Consider the following 22,439-nt stretch of genomic DNA (forward strand, 5'->3'; position numbering starts at 1 on the left):
CTACCCCTCTGATACTTAAATAACTAACTAGCTCTGTTAGTACACAGCAGAAAGAAGGCCCAGAGAGTACTCACCAAAATTGCACAAAGCCTACACCACCAGCTACAAACATCTATCACCACCCCCTTCTTAATTCATTGGCCTTTGGACCCCATGTCCCCTGCCTTGTGAGTGCCATTTAGTTGAGGGTGAGTCCCTCCATTGGGCTACACCAAGTATAGTACACACAACAAGGATAACAATCCTTTATTACTCCTGCCCCAATAACAGGGAGATGGTGGTGGAGGGGGAGGATCCAGCACCAGGCAGAAGTGATCATTTGGGCAAGCAATCCCATCATGCTAAGCACCTAGGCAGGGTAGGTGTGTCCATGCAAACGAGATCAGTTCCTGAAGCCCTCTTCCACAGCTCATCACTAGATGTCAGGGGAGAGCTCATTCAGACTCTGCTTACACTTGAATGTATGCAGCCCCATAGCTCAGTAAGGCTTATGTCTGAGTGCAGTCCTCCCCTCCTTCCACCCCCAAGTGTTTGCTGCTGATGTTTCTGTCCCAGTGGGTTTTTCCCTGTCAGTTTCTGACTGGAATACTCTACTGTATTGCAAATAATACGCTGAGCTTACAGGCAGCAGGTCTTTGATCTGAGGTTCCCAATTCACCCTGCTATAAAGTCATTAATAAATTAATTGCAAGATGAAAGCACTCGATGATGTAAGCAGGTGTTATTATATGTAAGCTACATATAATAATAGGGGTGTGTAACTGTGTGTATATGAGAGACAGAGACTCAGCTATCTAGAGAATATTTGCACATAGATAGCACTTCTTTTCTACAGAGCTCGCAGTGTTTAACAAGACTGTAGGTAGCGTTACTGCAGTTTTGGAGATGGGGGCGGGGGGGGGGTGACTTGTCCAGGGCTACAAAGTGGCAGATCTGGGAGCAGAACACATTGTCTGACAAAAAATGTTTCTCAACCAAAATGAACATTTTTGCAGAACATTTCACGGTGGCTGAAATTGTCCATTTTCCCAGTGACAAGCTGGAAACAGAATTGTTTATTGTAACATTTTTTGGATTTTGGCAAAAGGTTCGGTTGTTGGTAAACATTTTTGACTCTGAGGTTTAGGAAACAGATCATTTGTTTTTTACCCAAAAGCAAAAAGAGTTTTTGAAAAGTGAAAAAAATGTCATTTGCCTTTCCGTCTCAGTTTTTGATTGAATAAAGAAAAGAATTACACAGGGAATTCAGAAACCAGCCCAACCTTTAAAAAATGTCCCTTGACAAATAATTGGGATTTTTGGACTAGCTCTAACTTTGGTGCTTTTGAAAAAATCTCACCCTGGGCCTATGGTGCTGTGTCTTTGAGTATGTATTGTGATGCTGCCCCATGCGTTGAACTCTGTCTGTCTGTCTGTATCAATATCAGCTGGGTTCTGGCATGGCTGGGTTTACTGAACACAGTCTTGTGGAAAGCCTGGTTAGTCCTGCTCTGAACACGCTTGCTCATCTCTGGTCAATAACAATCTATATCCGCAAAAAGAAAAGGAGGACTTGTGGCACCTTAGAGACTAACCAATTTATTTGAGCATGAGCTTTCGTGAGCTATAGCTCAGAATGCATCCGATGAAGTGAGCTGTAGCTCATGAAGGCTCATGCTCAAATAAATTGGTTAGTCTCTAAGGTGCCACAAGTCCTCCTTTTCTTTTTGCGGATACAGACTAACCCGGCTGCTCCTCTGAAACTCTGTATGTGTTGCATGTGCCTTGTGCTTGTAGCTTTCAGTGTATCAGCTCCCCGACTTTCCCTGCTCTCTCCTTCTGTGCAGCTGTGTGGTGTGGAGGCAGCTGGTGTCCCTGTCTGATATTTAGCTCACTCTGAGGTTCCCATCTGTCGAGACCTCACCAGCTGCAAATGGCAGGGTGTAAATTAAACACCAAGAGCCAGAAACCACTGGGGAGGGCAGGAGGGGGAGGCGTTGATTTTACAGTGTGGCAGACGCCTCCCACAGAGTTTGGCAGCCAACTTGGTGGGGAAGGGAAGCCCAGGCTGAGTCAGGGTAGAGGAGAGGGAATGGTAGGAGAGATAGAGGGGGCTGCATGGAAGAGGAAAAGGGAGGGAATGAAACTATTAAGGGATTTGCTGAGCAGGACAGAAGGGGATTGGCTCTAGAATGTGACAAGGCCCCATTTCAAAGGTGAATGTTGTCATACCCTGTGGTGTATGTTGCTATGGAGCTGTCAGAGCTTTATTTTCTCTATACTATGCCTTTGAAGTCCTGAGGAGACTGCCAATCAGGGCATTTTATGCGGCAGAGACCATGCAGCATCTTACACACCAGCCAAGGAGTCTTCACTTTTGTTCCTTCTTGCTGCTATTTCTCAGTGTGGCAGAATTTACTTTTGAGGTTTTTATAATGTTGACAGATAATATCAATACTTATTTTAAAGCATTCCCCCCCCCCCCGATTTTTATTGCTTTGAATTTTCACGGTTGTAGGAAACCATGGGGACATCCGACAATGGGGTAGGTCAGACAATTATTTTATGACAATAGATGTTGAGATTCAGAAAGTGAAAGCTTTATAACCATTGAAACACAAATTGTCAACATCACATGTCAATAGATACAAAGTAAATAGCCTTACATCAAACCCTAAGAAGTTCTTAAACAGCATTTTTCGCTCCTTGCCTAGCTGTACATTTTGCCTATTATCAGTAACAATATTTTTTGTCAGTTTGTGCATGTGTGATGAAATCCATGTTGACCGACATTTACCAATAAAAACATAATCCTTCCAAGCTTAGTTATTTTCCACCATGGCCTGTAAAATAAAGATTACAGGCTGAAAATACCCATTTGCTCTTTGTATATGGCAAAAGGTCATGCATTAACAGTGGTGGCTTTGCTGGCCAGAAACCCATGAGCTCTGAGCTTGGGAGGGATCGAGCCCATCTAGTCTTGAGGGTGTCCTGTTCTGGTGAAGATAATTTCCTTCTTTACATCACCAGGGCAGACTGCAGGCGCACTGCCCTGGTAGTGTGATGGGCCAGATGACCCACTTCGTTTTCCCCTCTCTAACAGCTGGGATTCAGAGACTATTTGCATAGTCCATCCTTTTTCTACCATGACTTCTTATTAATTATTAATTATTATGATCCCTTTTTGACCCAATTGGTCAGCCAAAATTTGGGCTCCTGCAGGTTGTGTCCATTAGGTGGAGAAATTGGAGATGGAATCAGTTATGTCTTTGATGCAATCCTTTTCCCAGAGAATGTACAAAGTCCTGTTTCCCTCATCGCAGGAGGAATCAAACAGTAGCAGACAGTTTCTCTGCTCATAGATCCATGCCTATTTTAGCCAGCGCTCTGCCCCAAAGCTCTCTCCTTTAGCTTTCTCTCAGGCTCACACGGCCAGTGCTTCTGTGGCTGTGTCTGGTGCTTCCTTGCTGATTTTGCTGTCACTTGCTGCTGTGTTTCTCCTGCTTCTCTCTCTCACACACTCTCTGCTAAAACAACACCCAGCGGAGTTGCTCTGTCCACACAGTTCAACGTGCTGAGCGATCTTGTAAGTGCCTTTGTTGTGGGGGGAGGCTTCTATTGTTTCAGCTACCTGGTTCCATAAAGGAGCTGAATGGCTTCTTACAGCTCCCTTAAGGGAAGGGTGGCGGTTTGCACCCCCAGTGTCAGTGAGGTTTAACCCAGCCCATACCATTATTAATAATTATTGGTATTATGGTAGCACTTAGAGTCCTGAGTGAGTTCAGGGCCCCGTTGTGCAAAGGGTTGTACAGACACATAGTAAGAGACAATCCCTGGCTTGAAGAGCTTAGAATCCAAGCAGACAAGGTAGATGGAGAAGTGTTTTCCTCAAGGTCACACAGCAGATTAGTGGTCAAATGCGGAGTAGCACACAGGCCCCCTGACATGCAGTCTGGTGCCCTAACCACTACACTTCACTGCCTGTCACCATAGGTGCTGGAACGAGGGGGGCTGCCGCACCCCCTGGCTTGAAGTGGTTTCCATCATATCCAGGGTTTACAGTTTGGTTCAATGGCTCCCAGCACCCCCACTATACAAATTGCTCCAGCCCCCCTGTCTGTCACTGAGTGGCTGATCTGTTCTTGCTGCAATTTGGCTCTTGCCCTGCATGAAATGGTTTCATCAGCTCTCTTTGCAACGAATGAATCTAGAATCAGTTTAGCAGGGATACAAAATGAGTTAATAGCAACGTTAATAAAGGGAACAACTTTCAAGAGGGCTCGCACTCAGGCACTTTGAAATACAAGGTAGGTCCTTTCTTCACTAGGCTATAACACTTGGGAGAGGTGAAGCAGGAATTTCAACGTAATTTCTGGCTACTGGAGGGCTGCAGTGTTTGATGAGGGGGCAATAGAAAGAGAGTATGGGGGCTTCTTCTTTTAAAGAAGATAATAAAGGCTGTACATTTAAAATAAAATGCCCTCCCTAATTCACCAAAGAGTGCAGAATGCCCCCAGTCAGGCCTTGTTCCCCGGCTGGGACTCCTCAACACTGCAGTAATACAAATAGACAATTCCTAACTCTTAGCTGGGACGCAGCGGCATAGCTCCAGGCTTAGACTCCGAGACTTGGAGCCAGAAATGGGCATTGAGTATTTGTCTGTACTCCACCGAGCACACTGACGCGCCAACCTAGCTGTAGTTGTCTGGTGCAAGTGCAGTGTAACTGCTGAATAGTAAGAATAATAACAATTAACAAACAATAATCATTAAGTACGGGGTACTTTATGCCCTTTGAGAATGTAACTCGATATCTCTTGCCTGTTTTGCATCTTTAATACATATGTGAGACAGTGAACAAACTTTTCGATAGTTTAGCTAGACACGTTTCCAACCATAGACCACCCGCTAGAATCTTGCTAAAGGAAAAGGAGTACTAGTGGCACCTTAAAGACTAAGTCATCTATCGGTGCTGTGTCTTGGCTGTTACAGAGACCAGGTCCGTGCAGGCTTTGCAGACAAATGAATTCCCACTGCTTATTGCCAGAGCAAATGGCTGCTTGCTCACTCAGCCCATTTCAGGGACACCAAGCTCCACTGCTGTTCTGTGTCCAACCTGGCGTTGAGCAATCCCTGCACCTCAGGGCACTGAAGCTCCCTGCAGAAGGAGTGTTAAGGGCAACAAGCCCTGACGTGCAAAGTTAGGCTTCTGGGCCAAAAGCTGCAAAGGCATCTAGGTACCTAACTCCCATGGGAGCTGGGCCCTGGTTTGCAGTATCCGGTGGCCATCCCCACCAGATTACTGACCACACCAAAACTTCAAGACAAACCAAGACGAGACTAAGCCACCGCCACCTGCTCCAGTGACCAAGAGAATCCATTCCAGGGCTGCACTGGGACAGGAGGAAGTTGTTTTTTAGACAGTGTGGGCTGGATGCCTATGCAATGCAGATGTGACCAAGACAACTTGCTGTGGAGCCCAGGAACTAGCACTGAGGTGCTCCAGTATCTGCAGACACAGCGCGTCGTGTGTGGACTCCCCCACTGGCTTCTCCTCTGTTGTGCCCCACACCGGCAGACCATGCAGTGCCCACAACGACACTGGTCTCAGACTCTGGCCATGCTGTGTCATTGGGGCAGAGCAGGAGCAGGCTCTTCAGCCCCTGCTTTGGGGTCAGTTGGATTTTGCCAACTTGCATCACTGGCCTGATCCTGCCCACCACACGCAGACAGACCGACAGACACAGAAGACAGGTCCCTGAACCCCTACTTCTACCGCATCAGCATCTCCTGGGTGGCTTGACTCAGCTCAATGCAAGCCTAGCAAACAGCAGCTGGTTTTCATCCTCTGCTGGCTCCTCACACGTAGACGGGGCAGGATGGGAGCTTTCTTTTTGTATAATTTAGATGGATAATGTCCATGTTTATTTTTAAGCTTTTGTATTTCAGTCAGTGTAAATGTTCACCGGTGAGGAAATTGTGGGGAGAGGTCAGACTATAGTGTGGGTCAGACAATTATTTAATGCCAGTAGATGCTGAGATTCAGAAAGCTAAAGCTTTATAACCCTACAGCACAAATTGTCAACATCACATGCAAAATACACAACGTCAGTCTCCTCAAATTAAGCCCTAAGAAGTTCTCGAGCAGCACTTCTTACTGTGCCTCTCTGTAAATCTCAGTTATTATTGATGGAAACATCTTCGCACTGATTTGCCTGTGTGTTGTGAAATCGACATTTCCTGATAAAAGTCTGATCCTTCCAAGCCTCCTTATCTGCCTGAGTTCCAAGAGCCTCTCCATGGCTCCCAGTCCCTGTCAGTCATAGCCTCCGAGCTGCCCAGAGCAGCTTCCATCTGCACCAGCTAAGCATGGCCCCTAGTGACTCGGGGGCTCCCTGTTCGCGGTACTGGCTGAGCCGCTGCCTATGGACTAGGCGCGTACTGGTCTGAGCCCAGACTCTGATTGCAATGCAGGCTGCACACACGGCAAGTCTGGCCTTAGGCTGGAGGCTGCAATCTGGTGAAGTTCTGTTCGACTTTCGTACGCCTGTTACATACCACTGGCAGGGTACTAAGGCCAAGGCAGCTTAGGCCCAATCGGTGCAGGTGGGGGCCAACCTGAGCTCTGGCACTGCTGCCCGGGGTTTAGCCCTGCAGCCCCTCCAGCACGGGGGAGGGGGAAAACATAGGGTCAAAATTAGTGCATAGCAGTCACAGCACTGCTTGGGTTTGGCCCTGCACCAAAATACACCACAGGACAGCACCAGTTTCTTCAGCCTCCCTCCTTGTTAACCCTTTCATTGCTCCAGTCACCCTCCCGAACATCTTTCTAGTTTTTGCCTCCTGGAGATGCTGGTTCAATTGTCTTTACATCCCTTTCATTTGGTGCTGACTCTGACCCCCAAAGCAAACCATGCAATGAGGGGGATCAGGATAGCACAACAGAGCTGTGTGCATGCATAGGTGTGTGTCATTGTCACGGAGTGTGGGGGAGTCCAGGTCCTGCACCCCTCTTCCTGGGATTCACTGAGACTCTCAGCCAGCCAGTAAAACAGAAGGTTTATTGGACAACAGGAACACAGTCCAAGACAGAGCTTGTGGGTACAACCAGGACTCCTCAGTCAAGTCCTTCTGGGGAAGCCGGGAGCTTAGACCCCAGCCCTGGGGTTCCCTGCGTTCCTCCACCCGGCCCCAAACTGAAAACTAAACCCCCCCCAGCAGGCTCCCTTCTGCAGCCTCTGTTCACATTCCTGGGCAGAGGTATCACCTCCCCCGCCCCCTCCTGGCTCAGGTTACAGGCTCTCAGGTCTCCCACCCCCAGGGCATATTCCCAGGTCAACACTCCCCCCTCCCTGCTGCCTCACATCGTCACAGTCATGTTAACCCTTTAAGCCACACTCTTGTCTGCTCTTTTGGCCCAGAACAATCTTGAACCAAGATCTATTCACACAGTGCAGCCAAGAGGATCTGAGCGCCATCATGACCAGGAGGCACTGGAGATGGATCGGCCATGTGCTTTGGATGGAAACTGATCCTACCATCAGAATAACAATTAGATGGACACCTGAAGCCAAGCAAAAATGAGGCCGCCCGAAAACAACACGGCAAAGAGCTGTGGAAGCTGAGCTGTAAAACCTGGGGCACAGCTGGGGAACCATTGAAAGACTCGCCAGAAACAGACAGGAGTGGAGGAGCTTCGTCGCCACCCTAAGCGCCAGGGGTGTAATGGGAACATGGTGAGGATGACGTTGCCCCATCTGAACCAATGGTCTGCAAGAACCCAGGCTCATTTGTTTTCACCTTAATGAAGAGCCCATTTGTACGTGGGAATTTTACCCAAAGAACGAAGGCCCCTAATGGAAATTTCTTTTGCAAAAAAAGGTCTTTCCTTCCTTAAAGTCTCCAGGCCCTGCTGCAAGCATTTCAATCCCACAAAGTGATTTATTCTGGGAGATCCCCATGGTAAATCAGTCGCTCACTCACTGCCTTCCAGATGTCATGTTTGTTCAGTCAAAACCAGTCTCTGTCTTTCCTCCTGGCGCCTGTCTTCGTGTGCTTGCTGAGCTGAGCAGTCACAGGGGAAGCCCCATATCCCTCGTCCATCCACGCCGTGTCTAACTCTTCTGAGAGTGGTGGGTGGCAGAGACCCCCTTCTTCTCTCCTCTGCTGCTCTCATTGCTGGGGAGGGAATGACTGCAGCAGAGACCGGCTCATCTCCTGGGGAACAGTCCTGTCCCCTCCAGCCATGTGGGGAGAATGGAGGGTTCCTGGAGGGCGTGAGATCTCCTGTGTGGGACCACTAGCTTCCTGCAGTGATGGTGGAGAGTTAATTCCCACTGGTGTCCATCAGACAGCATCAGACAGTGATGTCTCTCACTCTCCTGAGTGGATGAGCTCGGATCCACCAGTGATGACTTTGGGACCAGCTCCGGAGCAAAGCAATGGCTGTCGCCTTCCAGCAGGGGAGCCTCCCTCTGCTCCCATCTTCTCCGCTCTCACACAGAGCCCAGAGACACCCCCTGGAGTGTAGTCACAGTGCTTCTACAGACTCCTGCACCGTTTTTATTCACACAGCCTCCGCTGAACTACCCCTTCTCCCAGGGCTGGGCATTGAAATGTGATCATTAGCTCGTTAGGTACCCAGCCCCACTCTGATCTGGTCATCCGGAGCCCCTCTCCTTCTTTAGGCCCTCTCCCAGAGGGTGGGCTAATTGGTTAAACAGTGCCCACAGCACTGGCTCAGTGGGTGATTCCCAGCACTCCATCACCCCCAGCTTGCTGACAGCAATCCGCAACTCAGGGGCAGCTTGCAAAGGGGGGCAGCCTTTGCCTCTTCTCAGAGTCCCAGGAACCCCAGGGACAAAGGGCAGGCTTGGAGACCTGCAGGACACCCAGAGGGAAGGTGGGAACTCTGGCCTCCCTCAGATACAGGGTTGGGCTCAGGCCCTGGGCAGTTATTTCTATATAGGTTTGGAGAACTGGAAGGTGCTGGGTGATTAGAGAAGAGAAGGAAGGGAAGGAGAGAGATTCTGGCAAGTCCCAGCTGGTAAGTCTAATCTCGGTAAATGAACCAAACAAATAGTGAAGGGGAAACAAACATAGTTAGCAATCTTGTGTTCTTTACTCTCTGATTTTCAGCAGCACCCCATGGCCTAGGTAGCTGGGCCAGCTGCTCAATGTGGCACTTGGAGTCCTGCCAATGCCTGGGGGGCCAAGCCCAGTGTGTCTGCATGTCCAGTTTCTGAGCTGTCTGCTCTGGTGTGTCTGTGCACCCAGTGTCTGGGAGGAGAGCAGGATTTCTGTGCCCATTTATCCCTGGACTGGAGTCTGGCTGGGCTCAGGCTTGTGTTTGCTGGAACTAGGACAGATGTGAGGAGCTGAGATAGGACAGAGAGGGAACTGAGAAACACCAGCCCAGATAAGGAGGGGACCCTGAGCAATGACTCACACCTTCCCCTCCCTACTTTCCCTGGGCTGCTGGCCATGGAGTGTCCTCATTCTGCCCTGGAGGGTCCCTGCCTCCAGCGCCTGGGTCTGATCTTCCTCACCATCAGGTCTCTCTTCTGAAGCAATCATAAGCCCAGGAACCACAACAGTAGGAAACAGCTTCACACCCCAGCATAGGGTTGCCAGCTTTCTACTTGCCCCAAACCAAACACCCTTGCTCCACCCTCTGCCCCGCCCCTCCTCTGAGACCCCACCCCTTCTCTGTTAGTCTTTAAGGTGCCACAGGACTCCTCGTTATTATTAAAGTAAAGACACCAGAGGGTGCACATTTGAAGACAGATGGAGCTGGAGAGGCAAAGTTTGGATCCACATCCGGATTTGTAGGGCAGATTGGGTCCTGCTGTGTCCTAATGGACAAAGCAAAGGCCTGGGAGTCAGGACAGCTGGGTTCCACTCCCAGTTCTGCTGCTGACTCAAGGCATGATCCCAGGCAAGTCATGTTTTCTCCTTACCTCAGTTTCTCCATCTCTAGAATGGAGCTAATGCTACTGCCCCTCCTTTGCAGAGAGCGTTCTGCTCTATAGATGAAAAGCAGCTTCTCAGGGCAAAGCATGGTTATTTTGAAGCCATCTGTCTCTAGCAGCTTGGGGGTATCTGTGCCTTGGGGTGTATCTCCAATTACAGAGAGAGGCATGAGCCGTAAAATTTGAATCCAGATCCGCTTTTGAATCTGGATTCTACACCCTAAGGTAAGGGAGTTCCTGGATTCAAGGTTCTGATTGGACTCTTCTCCATTGCCAACCACCAATGACCACTATGGAGACAACAGACAAGGAGGCCACAGCTTGTTTTCCACACCAGGAAGATTTGGTGGATCCCACCCCCAAAGGGAGACACAGTGCAGAGAAATGGTCTCAGTGGGAGAGGATGGGACAATGGAGGAGGGAGAAATATGCAGAGAAATATGGTGCAGCCTCCAACTGTGGGCTAGAGTCCCAGCAGGGCCATGCAGGCCACGGGAGGAACCAGGCCTAGGTAACATTGTGGGTGTAATCCTGATCCCGCAGAGGCTAATGGGAAAAGTCCCATTAATTCAACGGGAGGCGGATCAGGCTCCAGTAACATCAGCCCTCACTCTGCAATTAGGGTTACCACCTGTGAAATGCAAAAGCCCCGGCACCCATCCCCCGCCATGGCAAGCCCACCGCAACCCCAACCACAAAGCAACTCCGAAACCCCCCCTTCAACTGCTACTTACAGGGTCTAGTGAGAGAACACAGACAGCTCAGCCGGATACCATCGCACGGCTCCTCACTCTCATGTGACTCAACCCCTCTCTCACACACCTGCGCTCTCCCCTTGCAGATAGCTGCTGTATATTCAGCAGGGTTGATCTGTTATCACTTAAACTGCAGAAGTGGAAACACTGCAGCATCTTTAGCTGGACACAGAAACTTTTACCATGAGCATTTGGGAGAACAATGCAAATCTTTAGCCCCATATAAAAAACCCCACAGACTCAGCTGAAATTATTTTTCTGGCAACTGACAAATCCATAAAAAAACTAGCTAGGCCAGTCAAAAAGCAGCCAGGCGATAACCCTATCTGCAATGTCCGAAGAATCCAGCTTGAAATACCAGATACCAGGCTCAGTATGCTGCCTTGCGGGCGAGGGTTGGGGAGCACGGGGCCCGGCGCGCTGGCTGGAGGGGTGGGCAGAGCGGGGCCCGGCGCGCTGGCTGGAGGGGTGGGCAGAGCGGGGCCCGGCGCGCTGGCTGGAGGGGTGGGCAGAGCGGGGCCCGGCGCGCTGGCTGGAGGGGTGGGCAGAGCGGGGCCCGGCCCGCTGGCTGGAGGGATGGGCAGAGCGGGGCCCGGCGCGCTGGCTGGAGGGGTGGGCAGAGCGGGGCCCGGCGCGCTGGCTGGAGGGGTGGGCAGAGCGGGGCCCGGCGCGCTGGCTGGAGGGGTGGGCAGAGCGGGGCCCGGCGCGCTGGCTGGAGGGGTGGGCAGAGCGGGGCCCGGCGCGCTGGCTGGAGGGGTGGGCAGAGCGGGGCCCGGCGCGCTGGCTGGAGGGGTGGGCAGAGCGGGGCCCGGCGCGCTGGCTGGAGGGGTGGGCAGAGCGGGGCCCGGCGCGCTGGCTGGAGGGGTGGGCAGAGCGGGGCCCGGCGCGCTGGCTGGAGGGGTGGGCAGAGCGGGGCCCGGCGCGCTGGCTGGAGGGGTGGGCAGAGCGGGGCCCGGCGCGCTGGCTGGAGGGATGGGCAGAGCTGGGCCCGGCGCGCTGGCTGGAGGGGTGGGCAGAGCGGGGCCCGGCGCGCTGGCTGGAGGGGTGGGCAGAGCGGGGCCCGGCGCGCTGGCTGGAGGGGTGGGCAGAGCGGGGCCCGGCGCGCTGGCTGGAGGGGTGGGCAGAGCGGGGCCCGGCGCGCTGGCTGGAGGGGTGGGCAGAGCGGGGCCCGGCCCGCTGGCTGGAGGGATGGGCAGAGCGGGGCCCGGCGCGCTGGCTGGAGGGGTGGGCAGAGCGGGGCCCGGCGCGCTGGCTGGAGGGGTGGGCAGAGCGGGGCCCGGCGCGCTGGCTGGAGGGGTGGGCAGAGCGGGGCCCGGCGCGCTGGCTGGAGGGGTGGGCAGAGCGGGGCCCGGCGCGCTGGCTGGAGGGGTGGGCAGAGCGGGGCCCGGCCCGCTGGCTGGAGGGGTGGGCAGAGCGGGGCCCGGCCCGCTGGCTGGAGGGATGGGCAGAGCGGGGCCCGGCGCGCTGGCTGGAGGGGTGGGCAGAGCGGGGCCCGGCGCGCTGGCTGGAGGGGTGGGCAGAGCGGGGCCCGGCGCGCTGGCTGGAGGGGTGGGCAGAGCGGGGCCCGGCGCGCTGGCTGGAGGGGTGGGCAGAGCGGGGCCCGGCGCGCTGGCTGGAGGGATGGGCAGAGCTGGGCCCGGCGCGCTGGCTGGAGGGGTGGGCAGAGCTGGGCCCGGCGCGCTGGCTGGAGGGGTGGGCAGAGCGGGGCCCGGCGCGCTGGCTGGAGGGGTGGGCAGAGCGGGGCCCGGCGCGCTGGCTGGAGGGGTGGGCAGAGCGGGGCCCGGCGCGCTGGCTGGAGGGGTGGGCAGAGCGGGGCCCGGCCCGCTGGCTGGAGGGATGGGCAGAGCGGGGCCCGGCCCGCTGGCTGGAGGGGTGGGCAGAGCGGGGCCCGGCGCGCTGGCTGGAGGGGTGGGCAGAGCGGGGCCCGGCGCGCTGGCTGGAGGGGTGGGCAGAGCGGGGCCCGGCGCGCTGGCTGGAGGGGTGGGCAGAGCGGGGCCCGGCCCGCTGGCTGGAGGGATGGGCAGAGCGGGGCCCGGCGCGCTGGCTGGAGGGGTGGGCAGAGCGGGGCCCGGCGCGCTGGCTGGAGGGGTGGGCAGAGCGGGGCCCGGCGCGCTGGCTGGAGGGGTGGGCAGAGCGGGGCCCGGCGCGCTGCTCATGCCGATAATGCCAGCAAGACAAAGAACAGAAATGTGCCTTTTGCGTGCACGCAAGGCAAGTCGCGAGACATCTCCATGTTGATATCAGACAGCAAGGTCTTTACTGTTTTTATGTCAGATAAGCTTAAAACATGATGATCCCGTCAGTGTGGAGTTACAGTGCCTGAGAGAATGGGGTGACAGCAAGTCCTTCCGTTTTATAGACGGGGATCTTTCAATCACATGCACAGGGGCACACTCCCATAGGTGCCTACTCTGTGGGTGCTGGAGCATGGAAAACAATAGTGGGCCCTCAGCACACACCAGCCCCGCTGATTATCAGCTTGGTGGTGGATGGGAGGAGCGTGGGCAGGGGCAGGGCCGGAAGAGGTGGGGTGGGGCTTCAGGGGAGGGGTGGAGTGGGGGCAGAGTAAGGGTGGGGCCTTGGGGAGGGGTGGAATGGGGGCGGGGCCTTGTGGCAAAGCAGGGTGGAACACCGAGCTGGAAAGAAGAAAGTTAGCTACCCTAGGGATCTCACGCACGTACAAATACGCCCCATGATTGGGGCTCCCTTTACACTCCCTCCCTCCCTCCCTCTCCCACGCGGGTGTGTCTGCCACACACAGACCTGCTTTTTAATCGATCTACATCCATTCACTCTGACTCTGTCATCTCTATACCACAACTCATCCTTTATCAGACTGATTTCCCCCATTTCTCTCCTGTTTGCATCTCTCGTTCCTTCCCCTCTCTCCTTGCCCAAGTCTCCCAGGTTCCATCTCCTGCTTTCTCTTTCCCTCCATTCCCTTGTCATTCATTTCCACATTTCCCTGCTCCCCCTTTCCTGTCCCTCCATTTCTCCCTCCACTTTATAGCCCACCATTCCCCCCTCCACTCTCCTCTCTTCCTATCACTCCCACCATTCCCCTCTGTCTTTCCATCTCCTTTCTCCATCCCTTCTTTCTCTGTCTTTGCTCCCTGCCCCCCTCTAGGGGAATGTACTTGTAATATCTGGCCTGCCCTCCCTAAGGGTATGTCTACACTATGAAATTAGGTCAATTTTATAGAAGTCGATTTTTAGAAATCGATTTTATACAGTCAATTGTGTATGTCCCCACTAAGAGCATTAAGTCAGTGGTGTGTGTCCTCAATACCGTGGCTAGCATTGACTTACGGAGTGGTGCACTGTGGGTAGCTATCCCACAGTTCCCACAGTCTCTGCTGCCCATTGGAATTCTAGGTTAAGCTCCCAATGCCTGATGGGGCAAAAACATTGTCGCGGGTGGTTCTGGGTACATGTTGTCAATCGCCCCTTCCTCCCTCCCTCCGTGAAAGCAACATCAGACAATTGTTTCGCACCTTTTTTCCTGGGTTACCCATGCAGACGCCATACCACAGCAAGCATGGAGCCTGCTCAGCTCACTGCTGCTGTTGTGAGCATTGTAAATACCTTGCACATTATCCTGGAGTATGTGCAGAACTGGGCTAAGAGACACCAGCACGAGGATGATTGTGATGAGAACATGGACAAAGATGTTCCTGAAAGCATGGGCTGTGGCAATTGGGACATCATGGCGGCAATGGGGCTGGTTGATACAGTGGAACACTGATTTTGGGCCTCGCAAACAGCACAGACTGGTGGGACCGCATAGTGTTGCAGGTATGGGATGATTCACAGTGGCTGTGAAACTTTCTCATGCATAAGGCCACTTTCCTTGAACTTTGTGAGTTGCTTTCCCCTGCCCTGAAGTGCAGGAATACCAAGATGAGAGCTGCCCTGACAGTTGAGAAGCGAGTGGCAATAGCCCTGTGGAAGCTGGCAACGCTTGACTGCTACTGGTCAATCAGGAATCAATTTGGAGTGGGCAAGTCTACTGTGGGGGCTGCTGTGATCCAAGTTGCCAATGCTATCACTGACATTCTGCTATCAAGGGTAGTGACTCTGGGAAATGTGCAGGTCATAGTGGATAGCTTTGCTGCAATGGGGTTCCCTAACTGTGGTGGGGCGATAGACGGAACGCATATCCCTATCTTGGCACCAGACCACCTTGCCAATCAGTACATAAACCACAAGGGGTACTTCTCAATGGTGCTGCAAGCACTGGTGGATCACAAGGGACGTTTCACCGACACCAAGTTGGGATGGCCGGGAAAGGTGCATGACGCTCACATCTTTAGGAATTCAGGGCTGTTCGAACAGTTGCAAGAAGGGACTTACTTCCCAGACCAGAAAATTACCATTGGGGATGTTGAAATGCCAATAGTTATCCTTGGTGACCCAGCCTACCCCTTGCTCCAATGGCTCATGAAGCCGTACATAGGCAGCCTGGACAGTACTAAGGAGCAGTTCAACTATAGGCTGAGCAAGTGCAGAATGGTGGTAGAATGTGCCTTTGGATGTTTAAAAGCTCGCTGGCGCTGTTTGCTGACTAGGTTAGACCTCAGCACAACCAACATTCTCATTGTTATTGCTGCTTGCTGTGTGCTCCATAATATCTGTGAGAGTAAGGGGGAGACGTTTATGGCGGGGTGGGAGGTTGAGACAAATCAACTGGAGGCCTATTTTGAGCATCCAGACACCAGGGTGATTAGAAGAGCACAGTTAGGCGCGCTGGAGTGGAGTGGCTGGGTGGCTGGAGCCTCTCCCTGCCGCCCCCGCGTTCTTGGGCTTCTGGGTGAGGAGGATGTGGAACTTGGGGAGGAGGGCAGTCGGTTATACAATGGATGCAGTGGGGGTCTGTGCTCTTGTTGGCTTTCCTGCAGCTCCAACAGATGCTTCATCATGTCCATTTGCTCCCCCATTAGCCTCAGCATCGCCTCCTGCCTCTGCTCTTCATGCTCACTTAATGCTTTCCCGGCCTCTGCCACTGAATGTCTCCATACATTAAACTGTGCCCTATCAGTGCGGGAGGACTGCATGAGCTCGGAAAACATGTCATCGTGAGTGCGTTTTTTCACTTTCTAATCTGTGATAACCTCAGGGATGGAGATGATAGGGGGAGCATAGAAACATTTGCACCTGGGGGTAGATAAAAAGGGAGAGTTAAAATTAAGATGATACATTTCTGAGAAAAAGGGAGACTCTTTCACAGTGAATCAACCAATTCACAACAGATAGCACATGTGCTTTAGGTACAAGGTCACATTTTGCCTTTTATATTGAGCACCTGCCGGTATGGTGACACATCACACACGGCTGGGCAACAGAATTCAGTTTCCAGGCAACCATGCTAAGCCTTTTGGTATGTGGGGTTGTCTTTTTCCGCCTTCATAACACGTGGGAATGGTTTCAAACTGCAGTGCCATCCTTTCCAATAGCAAGCAATGCCGGTTGGGTTTCACATTTAAAAGGAGGGGCTGCGGTTTTCGGGTGGATGTGCAGCACACACCTCCCTCCACCCCACCGCATGGCTATTCTATGGGATGATCCCTTTTAGCCAAGCGCAAACAACCCAGCATGAATGGGGTCCTTTTATTGTTCCCTTACAAAAATTCCCCTATTTCAACCAGGTGACCATGAATGACATCACTCTCCTGAGGCTAACACAGAAAGATAAAGACCGAATGTTGCTTGAATGCGACCAAAGCCCAGGACCATTCGCTGCCATGCTTTGTGCTGCAATGATTGCAGACTACTTGCTACTGGCTTGGCATGGTAAAGTGCCCTACCGTGGAGGACGAAATAAGGCAGCCCTCCCCAGAAACCTTCTACAAAGGCTTTCAGAGTACCTCCAGGAGAGCTTCATGGAGATGTCCCTGAAGGATTCCCGCTCCATCCCCAGACACATTAACAGAATTTTCCAGTAGCTGTACTGGCCCCAAATGCATCCCAATTCTTCAGGGCAAATCAAACATTAAACACTATTGCTTTTAAACGCTGTACTGTAGTTACAAATGTGCACTCACCAGAGCTGCCTTCTCCAGCTTCAGCATCGGGGATCCCGCCTTGGGAGGGTATTGGCTCCAGAGTGATGAAAAGGTCCTGGCTGCCGGGGAGAACGGATTCACCGCTTGCCTGCTGCGCATTCTCCTCCTTCTCCTCCTCTTCCTCATCCACAAAATCCTCCTCCCTGTTGTGTGAGACTCCCCCCTTGCAGGTGTCCAAGGACAGGGGTGGGGTAGTGGTAGGGTCTCCCCCTAGAATGCCATGCAGCTCATCATAGAAGCGGCATGTATGGGGCTCTGACCCGGAGTGACCGTTTGCCTCCTTTGTCTTTTGGTAAGCTTGCCTGAGCTCCTTGATTTTCAGGTGGCACGGTTGTGTGTCCCTGTTGTAGCTCTCTCCACCATGCCCTGTGCGATTTTGGCATGCATATATACATATATTTGCATTTCTTCTTTTGGATCAGAGTTCGGCCTGCACAGATTCTTCTCCCCATACAGGGATCAGATCCAGTGTCTCCCGTTTGCTCCATGCTGGAGCTTGTTTGCGATTCTGGGGGGACTGCAGGGTCCCCTGTGCTGCTGAGCTTGCCACACTGACCAACAGGAAATGAAATTCAGACTTTCCCTGGGGCTTTCCCTGTGTACCTGGCTAGAGCATCCGAGTTCAAAGTGCTGCCCAGAGCGGTCACAATGGAGCACTCTGGGATAGCTCCCGGAGGCCAATGCCATCAAATTGTGTCCGCACTACCCCAAATTCGACCCGGCGAGGTTGATTTTAGTGCTACTCCTCTCAGCAGGGAGAACTGAAGTCGATTTTAGGAGCCCTTTAGGCCGACGGAAGGGGGTTGGTTGCGTAGACGCAGTCATCTTAAAATCGACTTCATGCGGCTAAATTGGACCTAATCCCGTCGGGTAGACCAGGGCTGAGAGCAAACGGCTTGGTGCTGTGTCACTGTACCTGAGACGAGCGACAGCCTGAGCTCCCAGCTCCTCCCCACATCGTCTGTTCCCTTCCCGCCCCCGTGCCCAGGGCAGCCTGAGCTCCCAGCTCCTCCCCACATGGTCCCCCCCACCCTGTGCCCAGGGTAGCCTGAGCTCCCAGCTCCTCCCCACATGATCCCCCCTCATGTGCCCAGGGCAGGCTGGCCCCACTCTCACCCTACCCACATGGGAGAGTCTATGTGGGGAGGGGCGACAGGAGGGGTGGGTAATAAAGATTCCCTTTCCTTCCTTATTGTGTTGGTACCCTCCTCCAGTGCAACGATTGTCTTTGTCTGTGAATTGCCTATGCTGAAGAGCTGGCCCTGGCTGCAGTCTAGCATTACTCTTCCAAGGTGCGCAGATGGCATCAAGAAGCAAGCACATGGCAGAGTGCTGTTTGCATATCACCTTTCAAGGGCATTAGCATTAAAATTCAGACTCTGAATTGCCAGGTGTCCGGTTTGTGACCAGAAAGTCCGGTCGAAAAGGGGACCTGGCATTGTCCGGTTACCAGAGTAACCACAATCAGCCTCCCCTCCAAGAGGGCGGGAAGACCAGCAGCTGCTCAGCTGCTTGCGGAAAGCCTCAGCAGTGGCTACAGGGCCCCTCGCAGTCTGAGGAGGTGGCTCTGGCAGAGGAGGGGGCTGGCCTGGGGAAGGGTGGACACCACACGTTCGCACTGGAGCTGCAAGCAGAGCGGACAAGGAGAGGGCAAGCTCTGAGCATGCCAGCGAGGCTGCAAGAAGGAAGGGGGCAGCCCACTACCTGTGGGGCACGGATGTTGGGAGAGGGGCTGTTTGGAAAGCTGCAGAGGGATCCGGGCTTGGCGTGCTGTGCAGGGCCACTTCCCCTGAAGGGCTGGGCCGGGCTGGGCTGCCAATCCTGGCTCCATGCACGACGCGATCACCACCAGGTAGGAGGCTGGCCATCCCCCAGCGCCAAACCCTGGGAACTTGGGTGCCTGCTCACTCCGGGCAGCAGAACTTGGCAGGCTCGGGGCCTTTACAGTCAGCCTGCCCCAGCCACAGGCGAGGTAGCCCAGGAGCTGGTGCCCCAAGAGCCCCTCACCGTGGGGTGCGGAGGAAACAGGAGGCTCATTAAACCCCTTGGGAGAAGTGGGGAGACCCCAGAACCAATATTTCTGTGTATGTTTTCTGGAGCCAGCCAGGGAGAGTGGGTTGTGGCTGCCAGGGGGGCAGCTACAAACAATGGGGCAAGTTCCCCAGATGGAAGCAAGCAGCTCCCTGCTCCCAGTTCCACGGACCCAGATGGGCAGGGGATGCCTGGGCATGTTTGGGACCGTCCCTTGCTTCGGTGTTGGGGGACCTGGAGCAGCTGGTGTGGGGGAGCTGGGAGTCAGGACACCTGTCCTAGAGAGGAGAATGGTGTTTTGTGGTTACAATGAGGCAGGAGGAGCTGGAAGCCAGGACTCCTGGGTTCTATTCCCAGCTTCTCCACAGACTTCTTGTGACTTGAGTGAGTGGCTTATGGAGAGAGCCTCCCCCCCTGCATATAACTGGTGGGATGGGGAGAGTGTGGTGGTCCCCGAGCTGGGCGCAGGGTGTGGGGGGCAAAGAGGCGTGAGCGGAGGGTGGGATCTTGGGGGAGGGAGCACGGGGTGGGGTCACAGGGGAGGAGAAAGGGTAGGGGTGTCCAGTTTTCTGAAATTGGAAAGTTGGCAACTCTAATTCAGAGTTAAGGTTGCTCTGCCATAACAGAACACAATCACACTCAAATAACCTCAACAGCCCTAACTGTGCCCCTGCAGTGGGGTGACAACGCAACATTCTCAGATTGATTTGGAAGCTACTGCCTAATGTCAGATTCCCCTGAGATTTAAGGAGGCCTGCGGGCTCAGCTAGCTGTTTGTAAAGGAGAGAAGAAAGGAGAGAAATGGGGAAATAGTTTACTTGATTTATAGCTGAGCTGCCCAGGTCTTGCTCATGAACATCTGGCTTGGGGGGGTGCTAGACACTGTTTGCTGTTGGCAAATAGCAGTATCATAATGCACATGACCAAAGTCTGTGACTGATAACGTGTAAGGTGGGGGAGGAATGGCCTTATAATTCAGTTCTACCTTGATGTACAGCTCAGCCAGGAACTTCCCTTCTTAAATCTGGTGCTGTGAGAATACCTTTACTAATGCAAGACACCTGAAAAAACAATGTAACTGTCTGTGATTGAATTAAGAATACACAATGCTTGAACTCCTACCTCTCGAAAGTGGAGCAGAGCACGTCGGGTCTGCTGGGAATTGAAAAGTGCTTTCCCCAGTGTGCGTGTGTATGAAGCGAGTAACTTGGATGTGAGCATAAAAGGTCAGTCTGCACTGGCGTGCCTTTTGATGCAGGTTTGTTACAGCCCAATTCCTGCTCTAGTATTACAACTGCTTTGCTTGCTTTTCCTAAAGAAAGAGAGAGAGAGATTGATCTTTCTTCCTTTTTCTGGCAAGGTGGCTGCAGCCTTTGGCTGGTTTGTCTGGAAGAGACCTGCTCCTCCAGGGAGTTCCCAGACTGTTCTGATGTCCAACCAGCTGGTCAGTCACACAGCTTCTGATGGGGAAGTTACTTGGCAAAGGATGGTGGATCTGCTGGAACCAGAGGCTGATCTGGAGGCAGATTTGGGATGATGGGAGTTCATGAGCCTTGTTCCGGTGGGACTGCAAAACCAGGTGTTGGAGACAAGACGCAGGATCTTTGAAGTTAGTAGCTGGACCCCATTGTCTTCCTAATGTGCACTAAATGTTCTTAGCTGGCAAGCCATTGAGTTACTTCCCTGGTTGTTAGAATCATAGGGTTAGAAGGGAACACAAGGACCATCTGTTCTTCCCACAGTCCCGGTATAAGGTGGATCAGATTCACACCGGAAAGCCTTATAACCCACTATAAAATAGCTTCCCTTTGCTGGCCAGGTCACACACTGTTCATAAAATGATTGCAGATTATTACATCTCGGCTCCACTTCTGTCACAACTGGCATCTAGGTACCACCAGCCCAGGTGTGTTAGCAGTCGCAGTCCCAGTCCCAGTCCCCTTAGCAGCCTGGGCCTGCCAGCGTCTGCAGCCCTTAGCTACACAGCCAGATGGGGACTCTATGGTCACGATGGCCAGTAGTCCATTTAGTTCCTAAGCTAGAGACAGGAGTGTCACTAGCCCTTTAAGAGGGAAGAGCCCAGTGCACCTGTGACTGGTCAGCTACCCCCCCCCCCCTTAGGTTTAAAAGAGGACACCCGGGCTTGGCTACAGAGGGAGGAGATGGGCAGATAAGAGCTGTCTGAGAGGTGCCAGGAGTAGGAAGCAGTAGGAGAGCACTACAGGAGATCTGAGCTGCGGTGGAACAGCTGGGGAGCACTACTCAAAGCTGGGGCCCCTGATCAGCAGCAGGCTGGGGCTGGGGCTGTGGCAAAAGGGGCAGATCCAGCTCAGTCAGGGGAAGCAGAGCTCAGATGCAAGATAGTGGGCTTGGGAGGGACATGCCGTAAGCAGGGGTAGGACTCCCTGCCTGGGGAGTGGGACACTGGGGAGCTCTCCTGGGGCTGTGGAGACTGGTTGCTCTCAGATGGGGGGGGGGTCTGGAGAGTGGGGGCCCTGCATCAGGGGTGAAAGGAATGAGGAACACAGTGCTGCTGTTGGCTCTCAGGGTGATCTGGAGGTAGTGTCCCTGCAGAGACAATGGAAAAGCAGTTGTACCTTTGTATGTTTATGGTGGGTGTATCAAGAATGGCTTCATTACAAGGGTTTGTGGAAATAAGGCCCTGGTGTACCTGAACAGATTATGCACAGAGAAGGGACTTTGAATGGACAATGAGAGAGGGTTCCTTTTGTGTGGAAACTGAGGCAGGAAGACTTGTTGTTCTGCTACTGGAGTGTGTGCAAAGGGGGCCCCCTACTGGCAGCAAGATCTTTCCTGGGAGCAATGAAAATAACAGTGGGAGCCAATGGGAGTCATGGGGGGTGGGACTAAAAACCAGGCGGTGCCCCAAGGGGTTGTTTTGGACATTGGATGAAAGAGGGCTGCTTTCCCAAGGCTTCATCCAGTCAGTGCGCTGTGCACTGCAGAGCTCCAAAGGTCAGGGTTTTTAAAGGTGCCCAAAGAGCCGCCTGGTCTCCGATAACTCAGGGCCCTGATGGCAGGGTGAGGATTAGGACTGGAGCCCACGCTGGCTCATGCCACAACCTAGCTCTGTCCGCAGCAGCCAGCGCTAGCCCCCCCCCCCTGCTCTCCACCTCTGGTCTGGGCTCCATCTACTTAGGCTCAGCTTTCACCCTTCCTCGGGCTGGATGGCACCTGACTTCCTAAGCACCCCCCTCGAGATCAGTGGGTCCCCTCATGGGGGGAGGGGCTCCATGGCGAGAGCAAGGGGACCCGAATCAGGGCCCTACATGGTGAGTTGCCAAGGGGCACTGAGTCTAATGGTGTCCCCACTGAAATGCTAGTTATTAATAATGAATCACAAACTGTGCAGCTTGGGGCTGAAGGACCCGCTCTGGGGCGGCAGCTCCCATTAGCCTCTGTGGGTGCTAGCCATATGCCAGTGAGTGAATAGAGCCCAGGGGCTACTGGCCCCTAGCCACACTGCCTTCGCCTGCTCTCTCCTTCGCGATTCCCAGGGCTGGGCCCAGCAATTCTTGTGCTGCTCTCCTCTGAGGCCCCTCCAATCGCTAGTCTGTAGCAGACAGCGGGTTAGCACTGGCATGCGTGTGCTTCCTCTCCCTGCTTCCCCTGGCATCCGGG

At 53.6% G+C, this 22,439-nt stretch overlaps 1 protein-coding gene and 1 long non-coding RNA gene across 2 annotated transcripts in view; one reads left to right on the forward strand and one right to left on the reverse strand.

The window, feature by feature from the left end:
* Positions 1-22,439, reverse strand: part of CABP7 (calcium binding protein 7) — a 79,133-nt gene that overhangs the window by 43,645 nt on the left and 13,049 nt on the right. The window lies entirely within an intron of this gene.
* LOC142069345 (uncharacterized) lies at positions 10,732-16,714 on the forward strand. The gene is made up of 4 exons (XR_012665137.1): positions 10,732-11,077; positions 14,224-14,499; positions 15,645-15,779; positions 16,350-16,714. It is a non-coding gene; the product is annotated as an uncharacterized LOC142069345 (long non-coding RNA).

Source organism: Caretta caretta, chromosome 15, assembly GCF_965140235.1.
Source record: "Caretta caretta isolate rCarCar2 chromosome 15, rCarCar1.hap1, whole genome shotgun sequence".
NCBI classification, from domain to species: Eukaryota; Metazoa; Chordata; order Testudines; family Cheloniidae; genus Caretta; species Caretta caretta.